The sequence below is a fragment of the Rattus norvegicus genome, chromosome 16, assembly GCF_036323735.1.
Source record: "Rattus norvegicus strain BN/NHsdMcwi chromosome 16, GRCr8, whole genome shotgun sequence".
In the NCBI taxonomy this organism is placed as follows: domain Eukaryota; kingdom Metazoa; phylum Chordata; class Mammalia; order Rodentia; family Muridae; genus Rattus; species Rattus norvegicus.
Genome location: NC_086034.1, coordinates 60,531,707 through 60,555,125, shown reverse-complemented (window position 1 = coordinate 60,555,125; position 23,419 = coordinate 60,531,707). Strand labels below are relative to the sequence as shown.

The following is a 23,419-nucleotide window of genomic DNA, read 5'->3' as shown; positions in this document are numbered from 1 at the left end:
GGTATTGGGTGGAGGAAGAGGATTGAAGCCCTGAGGGCCAGCAGAAAGAATGGAAACAGGCGATCTGAGTAGCATTATTTTCAAACAAATTCTTGAACAAGATCTCAAAAAATGCTATAATAAGATAAAGATATAATAATAATTTCTAGAATTTAAATAATAATAATATCTCAGTTCCACTGACTCAGAAAGAAATTCATTTTTTCCATGATTATATTTTTCCTAATATTTTGACTAAATTTTTAGGATGAGATCAAATTCAAGGTAAATACCTGTTAAAAGTTTAAATCTTTTAAGAAACACTATATATATAAATTAAAATTTAATATGTATATATAAATAAATATATATCAACATAAATATTATATACACATATATACATATACACATACACACTTAAGTAGGAAATATTTTTTATTGAGCCAAGTGAGACATGGATTTCAGACTTCCAGCTTGAGCACACATGATTGGATAGTTGCTTCTTATTTTCTTCCATCTAAAGTTATATAGAACATAAACAATGAAAAAAAATCTTTCTCTCCATATGATTTTTTTTTTCTTGTGCTATCTGGGAAGACTTCTAACAGTGGCGGACTCTAACTCTTGTTTGCTCTTTCCTCCTGCCTTGTCCAGGTAATAATAAAAATAACAATAATAATTGGGTCTCTTGTCTTACTGTGTCTCGTTTTGCCATGTTTGGTGGTTGTTTTTTGGAACGTTGCTGGTTTCAGAAATGAAGGAGCAGTGTTCCCAGGGGACAGGAGTGGTGGAGGGGTTGGGCGGAGTGGACAAGGGTGGGACTCTGGTTGGCATGCATCTTAGGAAAGAAGAGTCTCTTTTAAACCAACAAGCAGACCTGGAGAGCTATTGAAAGTGAACACTAAAAAACCACAAAAAGAAGTAGAGATTCTGTAATCATTGGAAGCCTCTTTATTTGAAATTTTGTTCTGCTGAGGATTCATCAGAAGCCATTAGGCAAACATTCCTTGACATTCCCAGCAAAAGGACCACAAACTTACATTTTGGTTTTGATATCAAGAACACATCTTCATTTGTTAGGAAGAAAATATTTCAATATTCATTTAAAATGAAGATTCATTGACGATTCCATATAGCATATTTTGATGATATTTACCCCTCTTCCAACTCCTCTCATATCCATCCATTCCAACACTGTTTATTTTAAAATTTAAGGAAGTATATCGTGTTTGTACAAATTAAAGCATTTCATTGGTCTGTAAGGTTAGAAATCAGAAAGTGTAGGTAAAGTTGTTCCTTTGAAGCTCACTCCTGCTGTTATCTCTTTAAATATGTAATTTTCCTATTGGCATGATTACATTTACAACCATTTGTGTTCTTACAGTCTTTCACTTTTTCACAAAAGTCTTCGCTTTTTTTGTTATATGTTAACACCATGTGGTACTCTGTACAAATCATGCTACACTAGCACATCATGCAATTTAAATCTATCACCTAGACAAACTAAAGCTATATAAAATTAAAGCATCGGATAATATATATTTCTTTGTGGGCCATTGGCCTTGTGAAATAATGTTGTCTACTTGCTTGCTTTCTTACACAATTCAGTGAGCTGCAATTTGAATAAGAGATGTTACCTATAGGATCATGTCTCAGTATTTGGCTGTGCTGATGGCACTATTTTAAACTGTTGTGACCCTCTTGGAGGGTCCTCCTTGGTCTACCCTGTGATAGAAAGTAAATATTTTCTGAACATCTTACAGCTTTCCATTGGTTTTTAAGCATTGCCATTTTATAAGAGGAAATAGTTCTAATTTTTCAATGATTAGGAGATCGTGTTATAACTATGCACTGGTTATTTTCCCAGAAAACAAAATAATACAAATCAGAGACAGATATTTAAAGAAGAAGAAGAAAAAGAAATGTAGACAAAAACCTGTTATTAATTATAAATGTAAAGCAGGGATGAGTTCAAACAACTGCACAATGATTTTCATTTCTATATATTGTCAACTGCACCCTCCCAGCTGTACACAGACACCACTGAAGCTCAGGGAACAGCTGTGACATTATAAATGGGAGTGGATTGCCAGTCAGAACTTGGCTTGCAAAATTCATTGCCCTAACCATTCCCCAATAAGCTTCTGTAAGTCAGTCTGCTTCCATTATTGTCTCATGGAATAAGGGTAGATTATATAAGTATTATGTAAGACATTATAGCATGCCTCCATTATATTTAGTCATAGATTCCTTTAAAATACTAAATAAACAAATAAATTTCAATACCAGATTTCTTTCAGCAGTCATTAACCCATTTGGGAAGTAGACATGTGATAGAGAGTGCAGGAGTATTACAGAATGAAGCTGTTGAGTTTTATCAGTCAGTCATCATGAGCTTTAATTATGGCCACTCTTTTTTACTTCTTTGGCAAAGGAAATTGATTATAAGAAGCAACCCCACTGACAGACATCACAGAGAAGCATGCTTGTTATGATTATTGTTTAAAGTCAAAATGAAATCTTGTTTCCCTGATACTCATTTTCTGAAAGACATAAAATTGGCCACTTTCAAGGGATTTCAGGTCTTTTTTGAAACTCCTACTCTCCAGTAAAGAATTATTAGTTACATATGATGCTGATCCTTCCCTTATGGTGACACAGCATGTAGCTGCATTTTATAATTCAAGTAAGTCCAAATAAAGACGCCTACTCATGTCTTTTCTAGAACACATTGTCTATAGAGTTTCCACTAAAAAAAGAACAGCTCCATATTTTATTTTATACAAATTAGATCTATGCATATTATGGGTATATATGTGTGCATGTGTGTTCATATTTGTTTATGAAATGTATTAAGCATTTTTAACTAAAATATATTTTTTCTTCAGACCAAAACTTTTCTGAGATTTAATGAAAATGTTCATGAGAATGTTCAGGAACCTACCATCAACATAACTATTGAACTAGAGTTTGAAAGAATATTGCACAAGTTCTGTTAAGCTGAACACATTATGAGCAAAACTTCCCTTTTAGGTATACAAAAGTTGTCTTCTCATTTGGGTGCTAATATTTATACTTAAAGATACAGCAGAACCATGAAATAGAAAGTATAATGCAAAGGCATTATGAAATTGAGTGTTGAAATGTGAAATATGGTTTACATCAGATAATATCAAAATCCAAATGATTAAATATCTTATCCCTGTCTAATCTTCATCCTCACTTTACACTGGAGTTGCAAAAATTATGTTTTACCATGAGTTTTAAGATTGTAAGCATGAGGAACAACATCACCATCATATAAACTTTAAGGTGCAGATTGCCTTACAGATGTGCACCTGTTTAGCTTTTGTTCCTCATTTGACTCCATCCTTGGCGTGTTATTATTATTATATTTATTGTAAATGAAACCCACAAAATAGTAATTGTAAATGCCCATATGTTAGGCTGAAATGTGCAAAGACACAGAAGGTTATGGATCTTGTCTAAAAATATACATTTATTTAAAAAGTGTGGGAAGCAGTGTTTGAATGCATATTTTACTGATTATAGCATCCGTTTACTCTCCTGAATGGAGACAGGAGGAGGGAGAGGACTAGGGGATTTTAGAAGGGAAACTGGGAAGGAGATAACATTTGAAAAGTAAATAAAATAACAAATAAAAATAATATCTTTTGTCTATCTATGGAAGACTTAAGAAGTTATTACAACCTCCACTTGATTATTAAAAAACTGAGGACTTAAATTATTCTTTAAAATATAATTGCATCAGAATTTAGAATGAAGCTGTCATAAATGAAAGTGTTTGCTCCCATCCAGTGGACTTCCTAAAAAAACTTTAGTTTTATTCTAAAACTCATGGACTGTCTTTACCTCTTTGGTGTTCATGTAATTCAACATCAGTTTCATAACAGTCACACTATCCAAATAAACATGATTGTTATGTAAGTCCACTTGGTTGTTTTCGGTTTAGTGGATAAAATATGAACCAAAAACGATTTGACAAAAGCACGTGCAGTGATCTCAAAGGTGGTTCCTTCACAAATCAATCCTTTTCTAGATGCAGTGGGAAGGTGGTTTCCTTCATGAAAATTGGTCTGAAAATCAAACTTAAAGGCTGCAATGTTCTTCCTCACCCATTACTGACACAAAATCAGGCAATTTTATATTGTATATATATATATATATATATATATATGTTTGTAAATTACCCCATCATTTTTATTTGAAATAGATAGGAAAAGATCTGAAAACCATATGGCAACTATGTTAAGTATTCAAGTTTTCTGAATGTCTCTAAATTTGTAAACAGGGAAAAGCTTTCATCTGCATTTTGGTAGGACAAAGGACATTATTGAAAACAAGACATAACCACCTATTTACCAATGTTGAGGCAAAGATGATTCAAGATACTTTAAAGATCTTATAATAGATATTTCTGTGGAAAGAGCCTTGATTTGTAATATATATATACTAAACACAGGAGCAAGCACTATTTCATGAACAGAAAACATTTTGTAACTTACTTTAATAGTTTTGAAGGTTCTATAAACAACTGCTCTGGAAATAATAGAATTGAAATATGTCTAAAATGGTATATGAAACTAAAACTTTTCAGACAAAGCACATCAAGGAATTTTGCACCTGGGTCAGTTTTCAAATACATATAATATTGATGTTTATGGTGAAGTTTTTCTTGGAAACTGTGTGTGCATTTATGTTTGTGTGTACGTGATGATGTGTGTTTGTGTATGAGTACATGGGTCTATATGTATGTATTTGGGTGCATGTGTCTTTGTGTATGTGTATGTATGTGCATATATGGGTATAGATGCGCATGTATATGTTTGTGTATGTGTGCCTCTGTGCATATGTGTACATGTATATATGCACTTATGAGTATGCACATGTGTGTGTGCCTGCGTGTGCATGTGTGCATGCATTTATATGTATGTATTTGTGTGTTTGTGTGCATGTGTCTATGCATGTGTATGTATATAAGTATGTGTGTATGTACATTAGTGTGCATGTACATGTGCACATGTGTATATGCATATATGAGTGTATGTGCATATGTGTGAACATGAGTGTCTTTGTGAGTGTGTGTACTTTTAGCCATGTGTGAAAAATATTACTGGTAAATATACCTGAGCTTACTCAATCAGATTCAAGGCACCTTTCTTTGTGTGACAAAAGCAACCAGAAAGCAATCCTCAGTGACAAGTTATTTTTTTCCTTTTACTCCATGAATGAAAATTGTTATCTGAGGACTTAAGGAGTAATCTAGAAATCCCTTGTCCACTGTACAATAACAGAAACATTGAAGCTCCTTTTTCTTTGGTTATAAGTTTATCAATTTTTGATTACGCTTTCACTGTTTTGAGCAGCCACGTTACAAGCCAAAGCCTTTACAATCTAATTCCAGACAGCAAAGCTCTCATCATGCTCTCTGAAAATAATGACTTTCATGCAATGGTTATAATAGATCATCCTGAATTAGAAATCCTTTATGTAGTTGCTTTCAAAGCAAGCGGGTGATCTGAAATGGAATGCACGCCTCTTTCTTCCCCTCACTGTCACAGACTTTCAATTCAAAAATAGTTTCTTGAGTGCTAATCCCATGCCAGTCACTGTTCTTAGTCTGAGTGGCAAGAAAAGATCAAAGTCATGGTCTTGGAGCACATTGTCTTGTTAAGAAGATGGACATGAAAACAATCACAGGACAGAGTGATCTATGAAGCAACAGTGTTGTCCACAAGGTATGAAAACAGCACAGACATTTGCAGATTGGAAAGCAGATTGGAAATAATAGGTAAAACAGTATCTTATTTTAGGAAAGATTCTGAAGGTTGAATAAGAGTTTTCTTAACACTCAAATCCTTATGCCTTATCCATACTTTTTGCTCCAACTTTAGATAACACAGAGAGAAAATGTTTCTACCTAAGTGCTAAAATAATACCTTATTTTGTATTTATAATGCAGGCACATCAATAAAATGAATTTAAAATAATGCTGTGATGATTTTAACAGCATAATATGAGTCGAAACTTTTATGGTAATGGATAAAAACTTTTAGAGATATATCTTCACCAAAAGTAGTAGATTTTTTGCTGTTCAAAGGGTCTGGGTGATTAAAAGAAATACTAAGGGATGTAAAGTGTGAGCAAAGTGGAAGATCAATATCACCTGATGTGCTGGCCTTCCTCGTCTCTTCTACATTAAACATTTATTGAGTATCTGTCATATCTGAGGAATCATCTAACATTTCAAGGTAAAGACAGCCTGCTCTTGTTTGAGGGTTTACTGTGTGTTCAGGAAGAGAACGTTTCTAGGGATGAGCAGGTGTGTGACACTGTCGTAGGTAAAAGCCACAGTCAGGACAGATGCTACCAAAGCAATGGACAGCCAAACAATCCAGAAAAAAGGTCATTGAGGTAAGTATAAAAAATGAAATCAAGGGGTTGGGGATTTAGCTCAGTGGTAGAGCGCTTGCCTAGGAAGCGCAAGGCCCTGGGTTCGGTCCCCAGCTCCGAAAAAAAGAACCAAAAAAAAAAATGAAATCAAACTGGAAAACTGTAGGAAATTTAACTGCTGATGCAAGGAGGCAACAAACTAGACAATAATATAGAGAGACATTTCTAGAAGAACCAGGAAATAAATGCATATTTCATACAGATCATACATATATGTTACCTACAGACCACATTTTATTTCAGGTTATGAATGATGCCATTTAGAACACTTTGTTAGAAAAGAAACATTCTAAAATTCAATTTCTTCAGATGTAGTTTTAACCTAGATAGCATTTCAGTTCTTTATTCTTGGTGCATGAAGCTATAAATTTATGAAATAATCTTTAAGAATGTCAAAATGAATTTGCTACTACTCTCCAAATACAACATAGTATTAGGTGTTGGCCAGTGCATTTCAATTAGAGGACCCTAAGATATTATAGAAAGATGTCCATTTTTTTATTCATACTGCCTTCTACCTTTCAGTTGGTAAAGAATGTTGACTCTGAACCTAGTTGTGTAAGAAGTTGTTTGTTTGGCATTAAGCTAAGATCTAGGGGCAAAGTCCAAAATTTCAAAGATGTTTTTGAGCATTTATAATGTGTTCACTACTGAAAAGCTTCGCTTGTATTAATTCACTCAATTGTCACTAGAAGCCCATAAGGGAGCAAACGAAACACAAGGCAGTCAACAAGTTGGCTTAAATTTCACAGCTAGTAAGGACTTCATTGGCATTTCCCTTTAGAGCAAGTGCTCTTGTCAAAATAGAAAAGAGTTTTCTTGTCAATGATGTCATTCATAGGATAATTTCATCTTTATCAGTAATCCTCTAAAAAACAGTAATGCATATTTAAATATTATGTGTGTAACCAGTTAACAGGAAACAGGGATGTCACAATTTGTCCTTTTCCCCTTTAACTTGGAGACAGTCAAAGTTCTTTTTACCTATTTACAAAATTACTTCATGCTAAACTCTCTATATACCAAATTCCCTATCTATACCTTCTGTGTTCTGTATACACCCAGTTTCATCTTGGTATACTCTACATATAGAAAGAGTAGGAATAGGAATATAAAGAACTCAAATTCCAAACTTTGTATCTAAAATAGAACTTACTCAAATAATATTAATTTGACATTATTTCAGATCAGAAGATAGAGGAATAAGGCTATTTAACACTCATACTTCAAAGCATCAGTTGGAATAATTATTTCTGAACCAAAGGCTTCCACAAAGCTAAGGGGACTGCCTTTGAATGCAGCAGAGAAATATACTCATGTTCTGCATAAGGACTCTGTTTTGGTCCATGACAGGCCAAATATATGAAAGTGACTCCACAAAATTAGAAAGATTATTAGAAAAAATATTTAAAATTAATGCATACCTATAATTTTGATCAAATCCATCCTCCTTCTTTCCTCTCTAATTTCTTACATATCCCTCGCTACCTTTTTCTCCTCACATCTTTATGTTGCTTTCTAATTTATTTTTTGAATAGCTACTGAATCCAGTTAGTGCTACCTGCATGGTCGTGAGTGTATGACTGACCATCTGTTAGAGCAGGGGTAGCCTTTTAGGGACTGAATTCCTGAAGAAAACTGACTCTTTCTTCATCCGAAGTCACCAGTCTCTAATAGTCTTCAGTCAGGAGTGTGGTAGTATGAGCCAATTCCCCATTTCATGTTTTTTTTTAAAACTGCTTCAAATTCATTGAAGGGTTCTATGTGCAGGCACAGCTACTAAAACCTCATTCTGCAACTGCTCTATTGTGTCCCATAAACATTCCTGCACTGTAGATCTATACTCTCTTCTGCAATTACAATCTTTCTGTCATCTTTAGTGATGATTTCTTACCCTTGGAGGAAATGGTGTGTAATAGATGTCACCCTTATGGCTGAAGACTTTCAACTGTCAGTCAGTTACTATCTGATGCAAGCAGGATCTTATCTGAGAAGTGGTAAGAGATGAACTGATCTAGCAGTACAATGAGAAGTCCTTAGGAGTAAGTTAATACTCTGGTCGGTGAGCAGAACATTAGTAGTAGTTTCTTCTGTAGGTCCTATGATCTGTCTAGTCACGATTTTAGGCAACAATAACTGTGCTGGATATAGGTTCTTTCTTATGGAAGATGATCTTAAATCACATCAGAACCATAGTATTCATGCAAATATTGCACCAGTGACCCTATCTTGTCAGAAGAGTGATTATTATGGCTCCTAGCTTTCACAGCTGAATAGAACTATTGATGACTTTTTACTCTTGTAGCATAAATAGAACGTTTCAGCACTATGAAAGCCATCCAGTAGATATGAAGACTTCAAATCAATGCCAGCTTTCTTGTTTCCTGTCCTATGATTCATGTTCTATGAATTATAGAATTCATAGAATCATGAATTCATGTCCTATGTAGCCTCTTCTGCAATAGAGCTTTACAGTCCAATTCTGCAGGATAACCAAGAGCAATAGCATAGGCTTTCCTGTTTTGGGATAACTGTGGGACTCCACTGACTGTCATCTCAAAAGTGGTGCACCATACCTGGCATTAAACATTTTTTATACTTAAAAATTTTTTAATTGGATATTTTCTTTACGTTTCAAATGTTATCCCCTTTCCCAGTTTCCCCTCCAAAAAACCCCTATCACATCACCCCTCCCCCTGCTTCTGTGAGGGTGTTTCCCCACTCATGCACCCACTCCCTCCCACCTCCTTGCCCTGGCATTCCCCCACACTGGGGCATTAAACCTTCACAGGACCAAGGGCCTCTCCTCCCATTCATCTCCATCCTCTGCTATATATGTGGCTGGATATATAGCATATATATATATGCCATATATATAGGGCTGGTCCCTCCATGTGTACTTTTTGATTGGTGGTTTAGTCCCTGGGAGCTCTGGAGTATCAGGTTGGTTGATATTGTTCTTCCTATGGGGTTGCAAACCCCTTCAGCTACTTCAGTCCTTTTTCTAACTCCTCCATTGGGGACCCCGTTCTCAGTCCAATGGTTGGCTGCAAGCATCAGCCTCTGTATTTGTCAGGCTCTGGCAGAGCCTCTCTGGAGACAGCGGTATCAGGCTCCAGTCACCATGCAGTGCTTGGCATCCTCAATAGTATCTGGGCTTGGTGACAGTATGTGAGATGGATCCCCAAGCATTGCATTAAACTTTTTATTTGATAGTCCAAGGTATCTGAAGAGGTATTATCACACTCTTGTTATACAGTAGCACAATTCAAACCATTTTAATATGTTTTAACCATATATCTATTTATGTTTCCATATGGCATCTTTGAAGGTTTCCAGTTTTAATTACTTCTTCTCATGCTCTGTCCTCTACCATGACCCCTAATTCCACACCCATTAAGTCCTTCCTATTGCATCTTTCTCATTTTCCCCAATTCTTAATCCTGGCCTTGTGTTCTTGAAATCTTCCCAAATGGCCCCTTATTAGTTTCCTGTCTTCTATGAACCTTCCCATTTAAGCACACATATCTAAAGATTCAAAACTAGCATCTATATCTGAGAGAGAACATGTGGCATTTGCCTTTTTGAATCTGGGTTACCTCACTCAAATGCTTATTTTCAGCTCCATCCAATTATATTTTGCCCTTCTTAACATCATGCACAAAGGCAAAGGGGTTGCTGTACTATTTGTGGAGATGCCCAGATAAACAAAACACCATATTCCATGTCATAAAAAGTATAGCAAGATAAATGTGTAAATATTTCATACATGTTAATAATGACACTTATGATAAATTGCTATTATTAGCACATATACTTATTGTACTAAGCTTTTATACCAGCATTTCACAGCATTCTTCTATTTAGGTTAAAAATTTAAAGTAGTGTTCTGCATTATGCTTTGGGTATCTTTACATACATCCTGTTTGTCATTTCCTGATTACCATGGGGCTACCTAGAGTGGCTGATCTACTCATTACTTATTTGGGGAAAGCCTCATTCTGGAGTTTCCACAGTCATAAAGCCATCTAACAGGTATTTCTCAGAACATATTCTTGCTCTTAAGTAACATGTTAATATGTGGAAAGATGTATTTGAAGAGGGTCAGAAGTAGAGATGTAAAGAGGAAACATCCCTTCCCCATCTACACTCACAACACAGAGATGATAACCCCAACCCCAGGGAAAGAAGCAGAACCTGAACTGCAGGGTTTAACCTTAGCAACAACCCTATCCCAGTGAGACTCCTAAACAGCCCTGTCCCAGTGAGACTCCTAAGGTGAGGCCGTCTACTATAGCAATAGCTTTCAAGCTACTTCTCATGGATCTAGCCCCTAAGTAAGCATGTATTCACCCAGTCTACAGACTGAATTTAATGCGTCAGATCTCCACATTACCTTCCATATGTCCACTTCCCAAGAAAGCACCCACAGTTTCATACACAAGGCTAGAATCTGCGATCTGAAGTTACAGATTAGTTCTTCATACCAACTTTAATATATTGCCAGCCATTCGGCCCCCGTAAATCCTTTTCATAGGAGTCCCAATTATTACCTCACACAGGGGCTCTGAGATCATTCTTTCACACACAATTTCCAGAACAGATTGCATTGACCTAGACTCCATCCATGTCTGAAAACTTGAACTCCATAATATCTAGTTTGTTTCAGAATTTTCAGGCTTACGGCTCACCTAGTACTAGATCAACTTAGAGTGTGTCTTTAGTTCATATTGTGAGGATATAGACTTCATGTTCATCCCCACTGATCGAGTCAGAACGGTTAATCCCGTTTCCATTGACGGCAAAGCCATCGTGCTAAAAGATCCCTAGAGAAGCAAACCTGTGGGCTGTGCTAAATGGCTACAGTAGAATATCCTGATAGGGAAACAAGTGAACGGCTCTCACAGAGAAAGGTAGTCTGCGTATCTAGAATAAATTCTAATGCCTTTAAATACAGATCGTAACAATGAATACGGAACGTGAAAAAGTAGGAAGACATTATTCCATCAAGATGGTAGAATGATATTTAAGTAGCTGATGTGGGAAAAGTAGACATATTCCAGCAAAGATGTAAAACAAGTCTAGTAAGAAGAAGAAAAAATGGGAGAGGAAGAAAGATTGAGAATGGAGAAAGAGATGAGACACAATGAAGGTAAGAGGGGAAAAGTAAGGCTTCACACAGATCCTGAGTTTTAGAAATGAAAAATATAATTAAGTTATGTTTTGGGTATGATGAGATTCTTATGTTACATTTTAGCTGGTAGGGTTTAATCTGTGAGCGGTGGATGGACCCTAAGGACTCTGACCTCATCAATACTTTGATGAATTCCTAGCTTTCTCATGCTATTCTTTGCAAATAGCAAGTTGTGGACCAAGTTTTAGAAAGTAGGCCACTGGATTTTGGTCCTTCCACCAACCTCTTAGCCTCTGGTTCCTTATCTCTCACTTTCTAGCAGCTTTGATGATGGCAACTTCTGCTACCAAACATCCCTGACAACATTTTTTTTCACCATAGAATGCAAAACGGTGGGGTAAGTCTTCTCTTGATTGTACTTCTGATGCCATGAGTCAATGAAATCTAGTCCCTTAAGTTGTTCCCCATGGGTATTTATTAAATCAGTTAAAATAAAAAAAAAAAGAAGAAGAGGAGGAAACCTAACTAGGACAGAAAATTTACTCCTCAAAGTAAAGTAAATACAGCTGTGATTAAGTCAGGCAATGTGGACTGTCAGTTTCAGAAAGTGCCTAATAGGAAATTGTAGTGTGTGTGTGTGTGTGTGTGTGTGTGTGTGTGTGTGTGTGTGTGTGTGTGTGTGTGTAAGTCCTAATCACCAATTTCAAAAGGTATCAAATGACCAGACACTGACCGAAGATTATTAAATTTTCTTTGCCACTCAGAGATCGAGCGATTCAAGGCAAATTCTATCGGAATAACATTCCTGCCAGAAATACAAAGGAAGTTGCATAAAAGTTTTACAGAAGCACAAGACAGAGTCTCACAGGACAATGGAACAGAATAATAAGCTGAGATACAAATCTACACGTGTATAATCGATTTCTTTTTGACAAAGCATCTGAGAGCTTCAATAGGAAAAAATAAAAAACCTGAAGTCTGTAACACATTCTGCGAGAAAACTGGACACTTGCAGGCAGACTGAAGGTTGCTCTTTATCTAATATGAGATGGTCAACTAAAAAGAATTAAAGACTTAAATGTGGGAGCTGTGAAACCGCTAAAGGCATAAGAAAGAGCTCCTCTACATTAGTGTGATGTAATTGTAAGCAATGTGGGCAATGCAATTTTTATATGACTCCCAAAACATGAGCAATGACAGCAAAAATAAACCATTGAATTTGCATCTATTGAAAACTCTGTGTTTAAGGAAACATTCAGATTAATGAGATAATTAAGAAAGAGGATAAAGCATTTATAAATCACAGAGCTGACAAGCAGCTAATAAGCCAAATTGAGAACTCAGCCAAATCAGTACCAAGACAGCAAATTATTCAAGTAAAAATGAGCAATGGGACAGTAGGAGATGGCTCAGTGAGTTATAGGTCTTGATTTGGAAACACGGAGATGTTCAGCACCCACTTAAAAGTCATCTCCAAGCTGGCTGGGTTCAACTGCAACACCAGCACGGGGGGACTGAGATTAGCTGTCCCGCTTTGCCACCGTGCAAGTATTTGACTCAGGAAGAGATCATGCCTCATGGTAATAGGAAGAGGGTAATAGAGGAGGACATTGAGTATTCTACTCAGACCTCTGAATCAAGCTAAAGGAAGGAGCCCTTCATTCTCATAAGATGCTACATTTGGTACAGACATAAATACAAAGACACACACATGTAGACATGGAGACCCACATGGACACATATACACACAAACACACAGTCAAAAAATAGCAGAAGACTGAAAGACATATTTTCAAAGAAGAGATAAAAATGCTGTTAAAGGAATATAAAATATACTTTTTATTACTAAAAATACACTAATGCGTATTAGTAAAATATGATGAATAAGATTTACATCTCCAGACTTTCTTTCAAAGTCATGAGCTGGTTTATATTATTTAAATGTTAAAACTGATTTATTTATATATACCATTTATTTATGTATACTGTCTATATATATTATTTTCTGATGAAATCAATTAAAGAGATATTTCTTTCAGAAGCAGATATTTGAATATTAGTTATATATTTATATCTACTTTGTATAAATATGTATATTGCATAATAAATTTGGATTTCATACTTTATGTGTAACCTTTTGCTCATATTAAAATTTTTGATGGATCATAAATTCTCTATTAAATACCATTTAAAACCACAGATTATGTCCCCATTAGAATTTAAACTTCATATGTTTGATGTATTTAACAACAAATAAATAACCAGCACACAACTACACATCTTGCAGATGTCAATTTAGTCTCACATAGGTGAGGTGGTTCTCTCATTTAACTCACATATGTGCTGCAATCTAAGATCATATAATAATAAATTTATTTAAAAGTTATGTGGCTAGATCCAATTTAGTTCACAGGTGTCTAAGTGTTGTTGGTTTGAAGAAAGCAGTAGTTCACAGGCATAGGACACCAGTCTTGTTATGTTTTTCTCCTAAGTTATTAAGGTGTACAGCAACAGCACATGATGTAAAGCTAACTAACCCCCCCTTCATCTCCCAAGACTACTCTGTTGAACATATTTAGTTCCTCAGTAAAAGGAGAGTGTGATTTCCTTTAGGTAAACTTCTTTCTTTTAAATGCTATTATTTTCACATAAAGAATTTTTTTATATAAACCAGGAAATGCTATACAGTCTTGGAAAAGGCTGTCTTGTTCTAAGGAGTCACAGAATACTTCAAGCACACCCAAAGAGAAGTTGTGTTTGAAGTTTACCCACATTATCTGAAAAAAAATAGATAAAATTGCAGACTGCTTAATTTTATAAAACCTTTTACAATAATATATAATACTAATTCAGAAGAAATATTGATAAAATGAGATGTATGTATGAGATATAAAGTCATCACCTTGGACATAATAAATGAAGTGATAAAAAAGACCAACCAGCTAAATGGTATTCACTGTATCAGTGTGAAATGCTGCTTACCTTCAGAACATTGTTTACATATGAAGTAGAAATATTACTTAATTATTAGAAAATATAGTCTTTTTCTGAAGATATCATTTAAAATTATTTCACATTAATAAGTCATAAATATGAAAATTTTTAATTGGTATGGTCAGTATATGCACGACTATGTGGTCCACTATTACAATCATAGAAAAATATATTTACATTTTACGAGATCAATATATTCATGACTATGTGAGTACTCAGGACAGGTTTGAAATAGCAAATATAATATACATCATATATTACATAGTATAAAATATAATGTGCTTCAAAATATATATAAATAGGCTAATACATTTAACTTTTCAGAAGATGGCCCGAGATGGGAATAAATTCTGGAGTGTAAAGAAATAAGATAAAATAAAATAAAATTTCAAAAAAAGAAAAATATGTCTGTAAATATTTAATGTGATAAAGCAATGTGTATTTTATTTCTTATTAAAGAATTTCCTTTGATTATACACAAAAAAAGAAAAACTATATCTTCCAGAGAGGATAAAAATTACTTTATTGCAATCCAGCTTTTGTTATTTAATAATTTATCCATTCTAATTGGTATTGTCTCACAAGTCCTGAGTTTAAGGACTTCCCTGTGGAGGTTCAGATGGCAGTAAGGGAGAAATAGGCAAACACATTGTATGATGTTATCAAAACTTTAACCAAATATTATTTAAAACAACTATGAAGTAATGTCTTCTGGGATATATATAATCATATATATATATATAATCATATATATAATCATTTGTGTATACACACAAACATATATATATATATATATATATATATATATATATATATATGCATGTGAGGTGCTGAAGCCCAGCAATCAGGAAGGTATCAGACCCATTCTAGCTGGAGCAGTTGTGAGCTTCCCATCCTTAGCATTGGGAACCAGCAGAGATCCCCTGTAAGACAAATAACCATTCTTAACTGCTAAGTCATCATTTCAGTCCCAATCTTAAGATTTTTTACAAGGATTTCCTTATATTGTTTGAGTTAAGTACATAATTTCTTTGGATAGCAATATGCAAATTGCCAAAGCCCTTCCACCTCAGTTTGAGATAGATGTCATGGAAATATACATTCTTACTTTTAGCATTTTATAGTTTTTCTTGGTATAAAACACGAATAAACCAATTTTATTTTAAGATCGAAATGTCTCTGATCAAAAGATTTTCTAGGTGTTGTATCCTTGAAGGAGCAGACCTGGATGGCCCCAATTCCAACATCAGTGAAGTATAGATTCTGTCTATCTAAAACACAAAAAACTAAAGCCTGTGAAAAGATTAGCCAAGGAGACCAAGCCTCAGGCACACCAGAATAGATTCTGTTTATTTTTAGCTGCTGCCCTGATCTAACCCTTCATATCCTTTCAATTATGACCCTGAGACAATGCTGCACATTCAATACATGGAAAACTGCAAAGGGAGAATAGTTTTTAAATTCATGTTTATAGTTCTTGGGTTATTTTTGGCTATGCACTCACTGTTAAGTGGATATTAACCTAAAAGCTCAGAATACCCAATACTATTCACAGACTACATGAAGTTCAAGAAGAAGGAAGAACAAAATGTGGATACTTTAGTTCTTCTTCGAAGAGGAAACAAAATACTCACAGGAGGTAGAGGGTGGGAGAGACCTGGGAGGAAGAGACAGAGGGGGAGGGGAGAGGGGAGCAGACTTGGATGGTATATAGAAGGTAAGTAATTTGAAAAGAGGTGTGTAGCAATGGTGCAGGGGAACTGGTGGGGTAGCCAAGAGCAAATCTCAAATGTCAGGAAAGCAAAAGGTTCCCAGGACACAATGGGGATGAGATTAGCTGAAATGCACAACAAAGGGGAGGGAGAACATGTAGAGACCATATCTAGAGGTTAGGCAAGGCCCCCATTGGGAGATGGGGCCACTCACTCATCTCCAAATTTTTAACAGAGAATTGCTCCTGTCTGAAGGAAATACAAAGACAAAGTGTAGAGCAGAGATTGAAGGAAAGGCCATGCAGAGACTGCCCCACCTGGGTAACATTTCATATACAGACACCAAACTCAGACACTATTGCAGATGTCAAGTAGTGCTTGCTGACTGGAATCTGATATAGCTGTCTCCTGAGAGCCTCTGCCAGAGCCTGACATATATAGAGGCAGTTGCTCACAGCCAACCACTGAACCACTGAACTGAGCATGGAGAACCCGATGGAGGAGTTAGAGAAAGGACTGGGTAGCTAGGAAGAACAACATTAATCAACCAGACACCCCAGAGCTTCCAGGGACTAAACCACCAACCAAAAATTACATATGGAAGGACCCATAGCTCCAGCCGCATATGTAGCAGAGGATGGCCTTGTCAGGCATCAATCAGAGGAGAACACCTTGGTCCTGTGAAGACGTAATACCCCAGTGTAGGAGAATGAGAGGGAGGGGGAGGTGGGAGGGATTGGTTGGCTGGGTGGAGGAGGACCTTCATGAAGGCAGGGAATAGGGGTATGGGATAGTGTGCTTCCGGAGGGGAAACCGGGAAGGGAAATAATATTCAAAAGGTAGATTAAGAAAATATCTAGTAAAAAATTAAAGAATACAGGAAAAAGAAAAATAAATGTAAATAAAATATCCAATAGAAAAGAATTAGAAAAAAAGAATGAGGACATCATCAGTTTTGCAGGCAAATGGATAAAACCAGAAAATATCATCCTGAGTGAGGTAACTCAGACCCAAAAGGTTATTGTTGGTATGTACTCATTACTTAGTTACTATATAGTATATAATATACGTGTGTATATATAATTATATATAATTTATAATGTACTATATAATATATAATGTACTCATTAATAATTAGCAAAAAAGTACAGACAATCCAGGATACAATCCATAGAACTCAAGAAGGTTAACAAGCTGAAAAGCCCAAGGGAGGATGTTTCAATGGCATTTGGAAGGGAGAAGAAAGCAATCAAGGAAGGCAGATGGAGAGAGGGACCTGGGTGGGAGAGGGGAAGGGTAAGGGTAAAGAGGAACAAGATCAGGTGTTGGATGCAGGGAACAGGGGAGACTCCCTGAGGGACAGCAGAATGGATGGAAGTATGCTACCTTAGGAGGTGGGAGGTAGGGTACCAGAATGTGCCAGAGACCTGGAAGGTGAGAGACTCTCAGGACTCAAGTGGTGGGACCTTAGATGAAGTACACAATAGTGGAAAGAGGGAACTTGAAGAGTTCATCTCCAGAAGAATGACAGGGCATCAAATAGAGGGATAAGGTTGCCATATCACAGTCAAAAGCTCTGATGTAGAACTCTTTCTGTTTAGACAAATTTCAGGGACAAAAATGGGGAAGAGACTGAGGGAAATGAGGTCTAGTGACCAGTCCAACTTGGCATCCAACTCAGGGGGAGGTTCCAAAGTCTGACAGTATTTCTGATGCTATGGTGTGCTTACAGACAGGAGCCTAGCATGGCTGTCCTCTGAGAGGTCCAACAAGCAGCTGACCAAGATACAGATACTTACACCCAACCATTAGACTGAAGTCAGGGACCCCTGTGGTTGAATTAGAGAAAGGCTGGAAGAAGCTAAGGAGGAGGGCAACACTATAGGAGAACCAGAAGTCTTAACTAATCAGGACCCTTGAGGACTCTCAGACACTGAACCACCAACCATGCAGCATACACTAGATGACATGAGGCCCCTGAAACATATACAGCAGAGGACTGTCTGGTATGGCCTTAGTGAGAGAATGTGTCTAACCCTTGAAAGACTTAAGGTCCCAGGAGTGGGGAAGACTGGCAGTGGTGGGGGGTGAAAGTTAGAAGGGACATAGGGGAGTGGAGGAATGGGATGAGGAACTATGGGATGGCAAATCAGGATAGGTAATGACTAGACTGTAAAAAGAAAGTTATAATAAATAAATAAAAATAACTCAGCCTGAGGATGGAAAAATGAATAAAATGTTAATATCCATCAAAAAAAGATGAAAAGGGAAAAAGATGAAAAGATGTAGTGGAGAGGGAGGAAGAATTCTGAGATTAAGACAGTCTTTTACAAATCAATCTAGACTCTCCAATATAAAAATCATCCACAACCTGATTTTCATTACATTGCTACCTGCAGGAAGGAAAGGAACATAGAACCCAACTGACTGGCAGTTCCTCTCTGGGAGTCTCCCCGTCTGAGCCCAACATCCTGTGAGCATCTCCCGATTTTGGATTCAAACTTTTGCAGGCTTAAGTCACACTTCAGATGAGAGTGCTGCCATGTCTGCTGTAGCACCCCAAAGTAATCAACAAAGCAATTCCTTTCTGAATGGCTCATTATCTTTCCTCCAAATTAGCAAGATTTGATGTTCTCCCTAAACAGCTAACAAATACATCTTTCATAAGTAACATATTCAATGCGTACATAGCCCACAATTCAGGTTCTTACATTGCTACTTTTAAGGTCTTCCTCTTTGCTAAAAAGCTATACACTTTAGAACTAATAATTTGTAGAGGAACTATTTGCAGATACAAGTTGATGCTTTATAAACTTCTGAGAAATCTTGACTCTGACAGAGTAAAATGATGTTTGATTCTATATATCCAAAATGGAGGAAAGGAGAAGAATACAGTTTTTGTTTCATCTAAGGCCATATGTGTTATAGTTTATTAGTTCTATGAACGCAGTGCCCTCCACTGAGGACAGATGTCAGTAGTTTCTCAGAGGCAGAGTGGAGCATCCCCACTAAATACTTGGCTACTTCTGCTAATTTCCATCACCACTTGACACTTAACCCATGATGCACATTGCCATGGTAACACTCCAACTGCAGATATTTTTCAATGACTTCCCAACCTCTAGTTTGCAACACTGAGATTTTCATTAACTAAAGAGGACAGGGAAGTTTTTCTGTTTAATAATCTCTTATACAAAAACTTAACAGAGATGTCTTTCTTTAAACAGAATAGCTTGGGAGAGTCCAGATACATTCCAGGATTAGAGAAGTCAGCTAAAGAATTGACTCTCTTAGATTTATAGTGTTTTGGATGCTTGTATATTTTCAATTACTCCTGTGCATAGATAAATTCAGGCTAGTCCATTTCAGGTAACTTGTCACACAGATACTTCACATCAAAAATGACTGAGTAGAGGCTGGAGAGATGGCTCAGTGGTTAAGAACACTGACTCCTCTTCCACAGGTCCTGAGTTCAAATCCCAGCAATGACATGGTGGCTCACAACCATCTGTAGTGGGATCTGATGCCCTCTTCTGGTGTGTCTGAAGGTGGCTACAGTGTACTTATATAGAATAAGGAAATAAATCTTTTTAAAACATGAATGAGTAGGATGCTTTGAAATACATTTAAATTAAACATGCTTTCCTGCCAAAATTAGACTAAGGTAAATTAAATAATGAAAGTAAAAGCATGGGATGCTTTGTTTAACAGTTTTAAAATGTATTTTTAGAAACCATCAAAGAACATATGTAAAATACAAATGAAATACAAAATATATATTCTAAAATATGATGATCTTTGTTAGGTTTGCAATCATTGTATTTGGAAAACTCTAAAGGCTATTGCATTCAAAAATGAGAAAACTAGTTCTTTAGAATAATAATGAGATTATGTTTCACAATATAACAAGCTATTTTGCTAGAAAATTCAAGATATGCCTATTTCAGTAACCCATGAAACTCCGTTACATGGTGTTATAGTCAGAGCAGAAAAGATTCTTTATTTCCCTGAGATTAAATTACAGATTTAAAATATTTTTTGTTCTACATGTGTCAGGTAGTGGCACAATGTTTAACCTAGTTCTCTGACAGTTCAACCTGGTATGTCTACCCATTTATATTAAGTTAGTCCAAAACTCACCTTGTAGTTTGGTTTATTAGCTTATTAATTATCCTATTGGGAATTGGGAATTCTTGGATAAGCATTTACTATGTAATTTTATCCAATTCCTCTTATTGGTTGCCATTTATTGACAATAGATTAAGATAAATGTTTATTCTTGTTTACAATGTCATGTATGGAATCACACCTGATAGGGTAAAACAATAAAGCTTTAAATATTCTTCTGAAATTCTTGATTAATAAAAAGATGGTTTAGCATTGATCGAGATGTGTTCCAATTTATGACTGTATCCAATTTGGAAAATGTTGGCTGAGTATTTTCTGTATGAAAATTACTCACCTAGGAAGTGTGAGGATTGAAAAAAATATCATGATAATTATGAGCTAATGATGATTAGGGGTTACTTAATCTTCACATGATATCACAAGGTTTGGTAAGAGTAAAAAAACCGATGTCTTATGAGAAGCAAAGGTGTCGCCAAACCTATCTTATTTTCCTCACACAACCTTGCTTGCAGTTTGCTTTGTCACTATAAGATCATATTTGTCACTTGAGATAAAATGCATAATGAGTACATTTGTGAAGATAATCCTAAACGTTTTAAATACATGACAGAATAGTTCATAACACTATAAATGTAGTATATTGTAAGAACAAACCGTAACACTTTTGTTTCAAGCTAGACTATATTGTATCTCAATTAAATACATACTTTAATGATGATTAGGTTCATATGAGATATTGTGGTACATTTTGAAAAGTAGATATATGAACTATGTATGCAGAAAATAGTTGGATGTTCTGCATTGGTTTCATTTTACACATTGCACTTAACGTTACTACATACAATAAAATCATCAGTAGAAGTGCACACAGATTTTAATTCAAACAAAGCACAATTCATGTTTTGAATATGATTTTATAGGGACAAACCACTCTGCAAGCAAGCTTGTTTGGAGAAAGTGCAATAGATATTGGAGCCAGAAATACTTTGCAGAATCAATAGCAAATAAGCCTCATTTGAAAGGTTATTTATGAGTGAATTGTCTTTGTCGTATAATATATAGTATACATATGTTATGATATATAATATGTCATATATGTCATATGCTATACATATGCATGCATGTATTCTCTTAAAAGGAATTAAGGCAGGGGTTAAAGATTTTGCTCAGTGGTAGAGCGCTTGCCTAGCAAGCACAAGGCCCTGGGTTCAGTCCCCAGCTCCGAAAAAAAGAAAAAAAAAGGAATTAAGGAAATATAATATAATAATAATAAGGAAATATAATAATGCTGAATTGACAGGAGCAAGGATAAATGAATTCGGCTGTGCACATGTTCATATTTTAGTCCCATGATATAATATGTTTATATATATTCATTCTGTGTATGTGCTACAGTATTTTGAGTGTAACCCTGAGATTAGCCCAGTAGCTAGCTGAGTGATGGAGTAATTTCCCAATATTGTGTTTGTGCTTACCACTTAATATCAATTATTTATGCTTGTTTGTGTTTATATCCCACAGTTTCAGACAAGAAACAAGTCAGACTGCATTGATCTGCATCCTGGTACTCAGCTCCCTGACAAAACTGATTCTCTGACAAGAGTTGAAGGCTCCTTCCATCAGCCAAATTGATTGCAACTGACATTTGACAAAGTGGCTAATCAGAGCAGTCGTCAGTTCCCTTCAGGGTAGAAGCTATACAATCAGACAGTCTCTCATTGGCCAGAGAGACACCAAATTAAAAGCAAAGGACCAGGTACTTCAGCACACTCAATAAAGAGATAAACTAACATCCAAATATAAGCCAATAGATGTTTTCCCTCATTGTTTTCTAACACGAATGCTGAAGGTTTTCAGTGTATTCAATATTCAGCTTTATCATAATATCATTTAAAGGTTGTTCTCCAAAAATAATTTTGGACATTATTTATATGTAAATTTGAGTGTGAATTTGTGTATTTACATTGAAGAAGAAGTTGAGTCTTACCTTCAGACTGATTTCCACTACAAAGCAACTAAGATTAGTTTAGGATTTTGTTTTTGTTGTTGCTGTTGTTATTGTTGTTTTTAATCTGAGATATGGCCATGAGGTTTTCACCTGTCTCTACCTTGACTACTTAAATTAAAGGCATATAAGACCCCATTCAATTTATTGGAAGCTAGAAACCTTGCCTAGATTCTTTGCCATGCTAAGCAGAACACCATAGGCTGAGAAATATCACTTTCCCAGTGTACACTTATTAAGAACCAAAGCAATGAAAGTTTTTACTATGTACTTAAAAAAGTTCGTAGGTTACACAAATAATACTTTTCTCTTATAAAAAGTGTTTCTGAAAATAAATACAAGTATTAGCTTTTTTAAGATGAATTATTCAAAATATAATTTAGCACCAACTGATGAAAGCTGAAGATAACTATCAGAAATCCACTATCATTCTCCATTTATATCCATATGTCCTTTACATTTATTGATTTTCAATGTATGGTATCCATTATTAGTATTATTATTAACTTGGTTTTTTAAAAAAATGCTCTAAATCTGTCTAATGAATTCTCTGGGACTTTGTCTCAGCTTCCCTTGGCTCTGTTCCTTTCAGTTTGGAGCTTTATTTGCTTTTCAGTGCAACGAAACGTAGTCTCCCCCTGGCCCAGTGAAAGAGGATGGTTCTGTGATTGGAGAATGGCATCAGAACTGGAGTCGAGGTGACAGTTCCTATCATTGCTGGTGGTGTCTAATTGCTTCTCTGTACTCTCAGCAATCAGGGGAAGGATAAAGACAACAAAGATGACAATAGAGAATCAGATGTTAATATTGTCATAACCAATATGATGTCCAAGGCTCTCGGTAGTATTTCATGTTTATTATTTGTAAGTCTGTCATTTAACATCTAAGAAATTATGCCTTTCTTCTCAGTTTCACTGATGTAAAGAAAAAAAAACATTAAGACATACAAAGGTAAACTATTAAAATGAATCTAGAGTCAAAAATCTTACTATT

At 35.7% G+C, this 23,419-nt stretch overlaps 1 protein-coding gene and 1 long non-coding RNA gene across 5 annotated transcripts in view; one reads left to right on the top strand and one right to left on the bottom strand.

The window, feature by feature from the left end:
- The window catches only part of Sgcz (sarcoglycan zeta), a 1,080,539-nt gene that overhangs the window by 889,131 nt on the left and 167,989 nt on the right, over positions 1-23,419 (bottom strand). The window lies entirely within an intron of this gene.
- Positions 9,901-22,229, top strand: LOC120097546 (uncharacterized). 3 transcript variants are annotated; one of them, XR_005495059.2, is made up of 3 exons: positions 9,901-11,605; positions 11,907-11,984; positions 12,352-12,493. It is a non-coding gene; the product is annotated as an uncharacterized LOC120097546 (long non-coding RNA). The 3 variants fall into 3 exon arrangements; XR_010058729.1 differs by lacking the exons at positions 11,907-11,984; positions 12,352-12,493 and adding an exon at positions 21,943-22,229; XR_010058728.1 differs by lacking the exon at positions 11,907-11,984.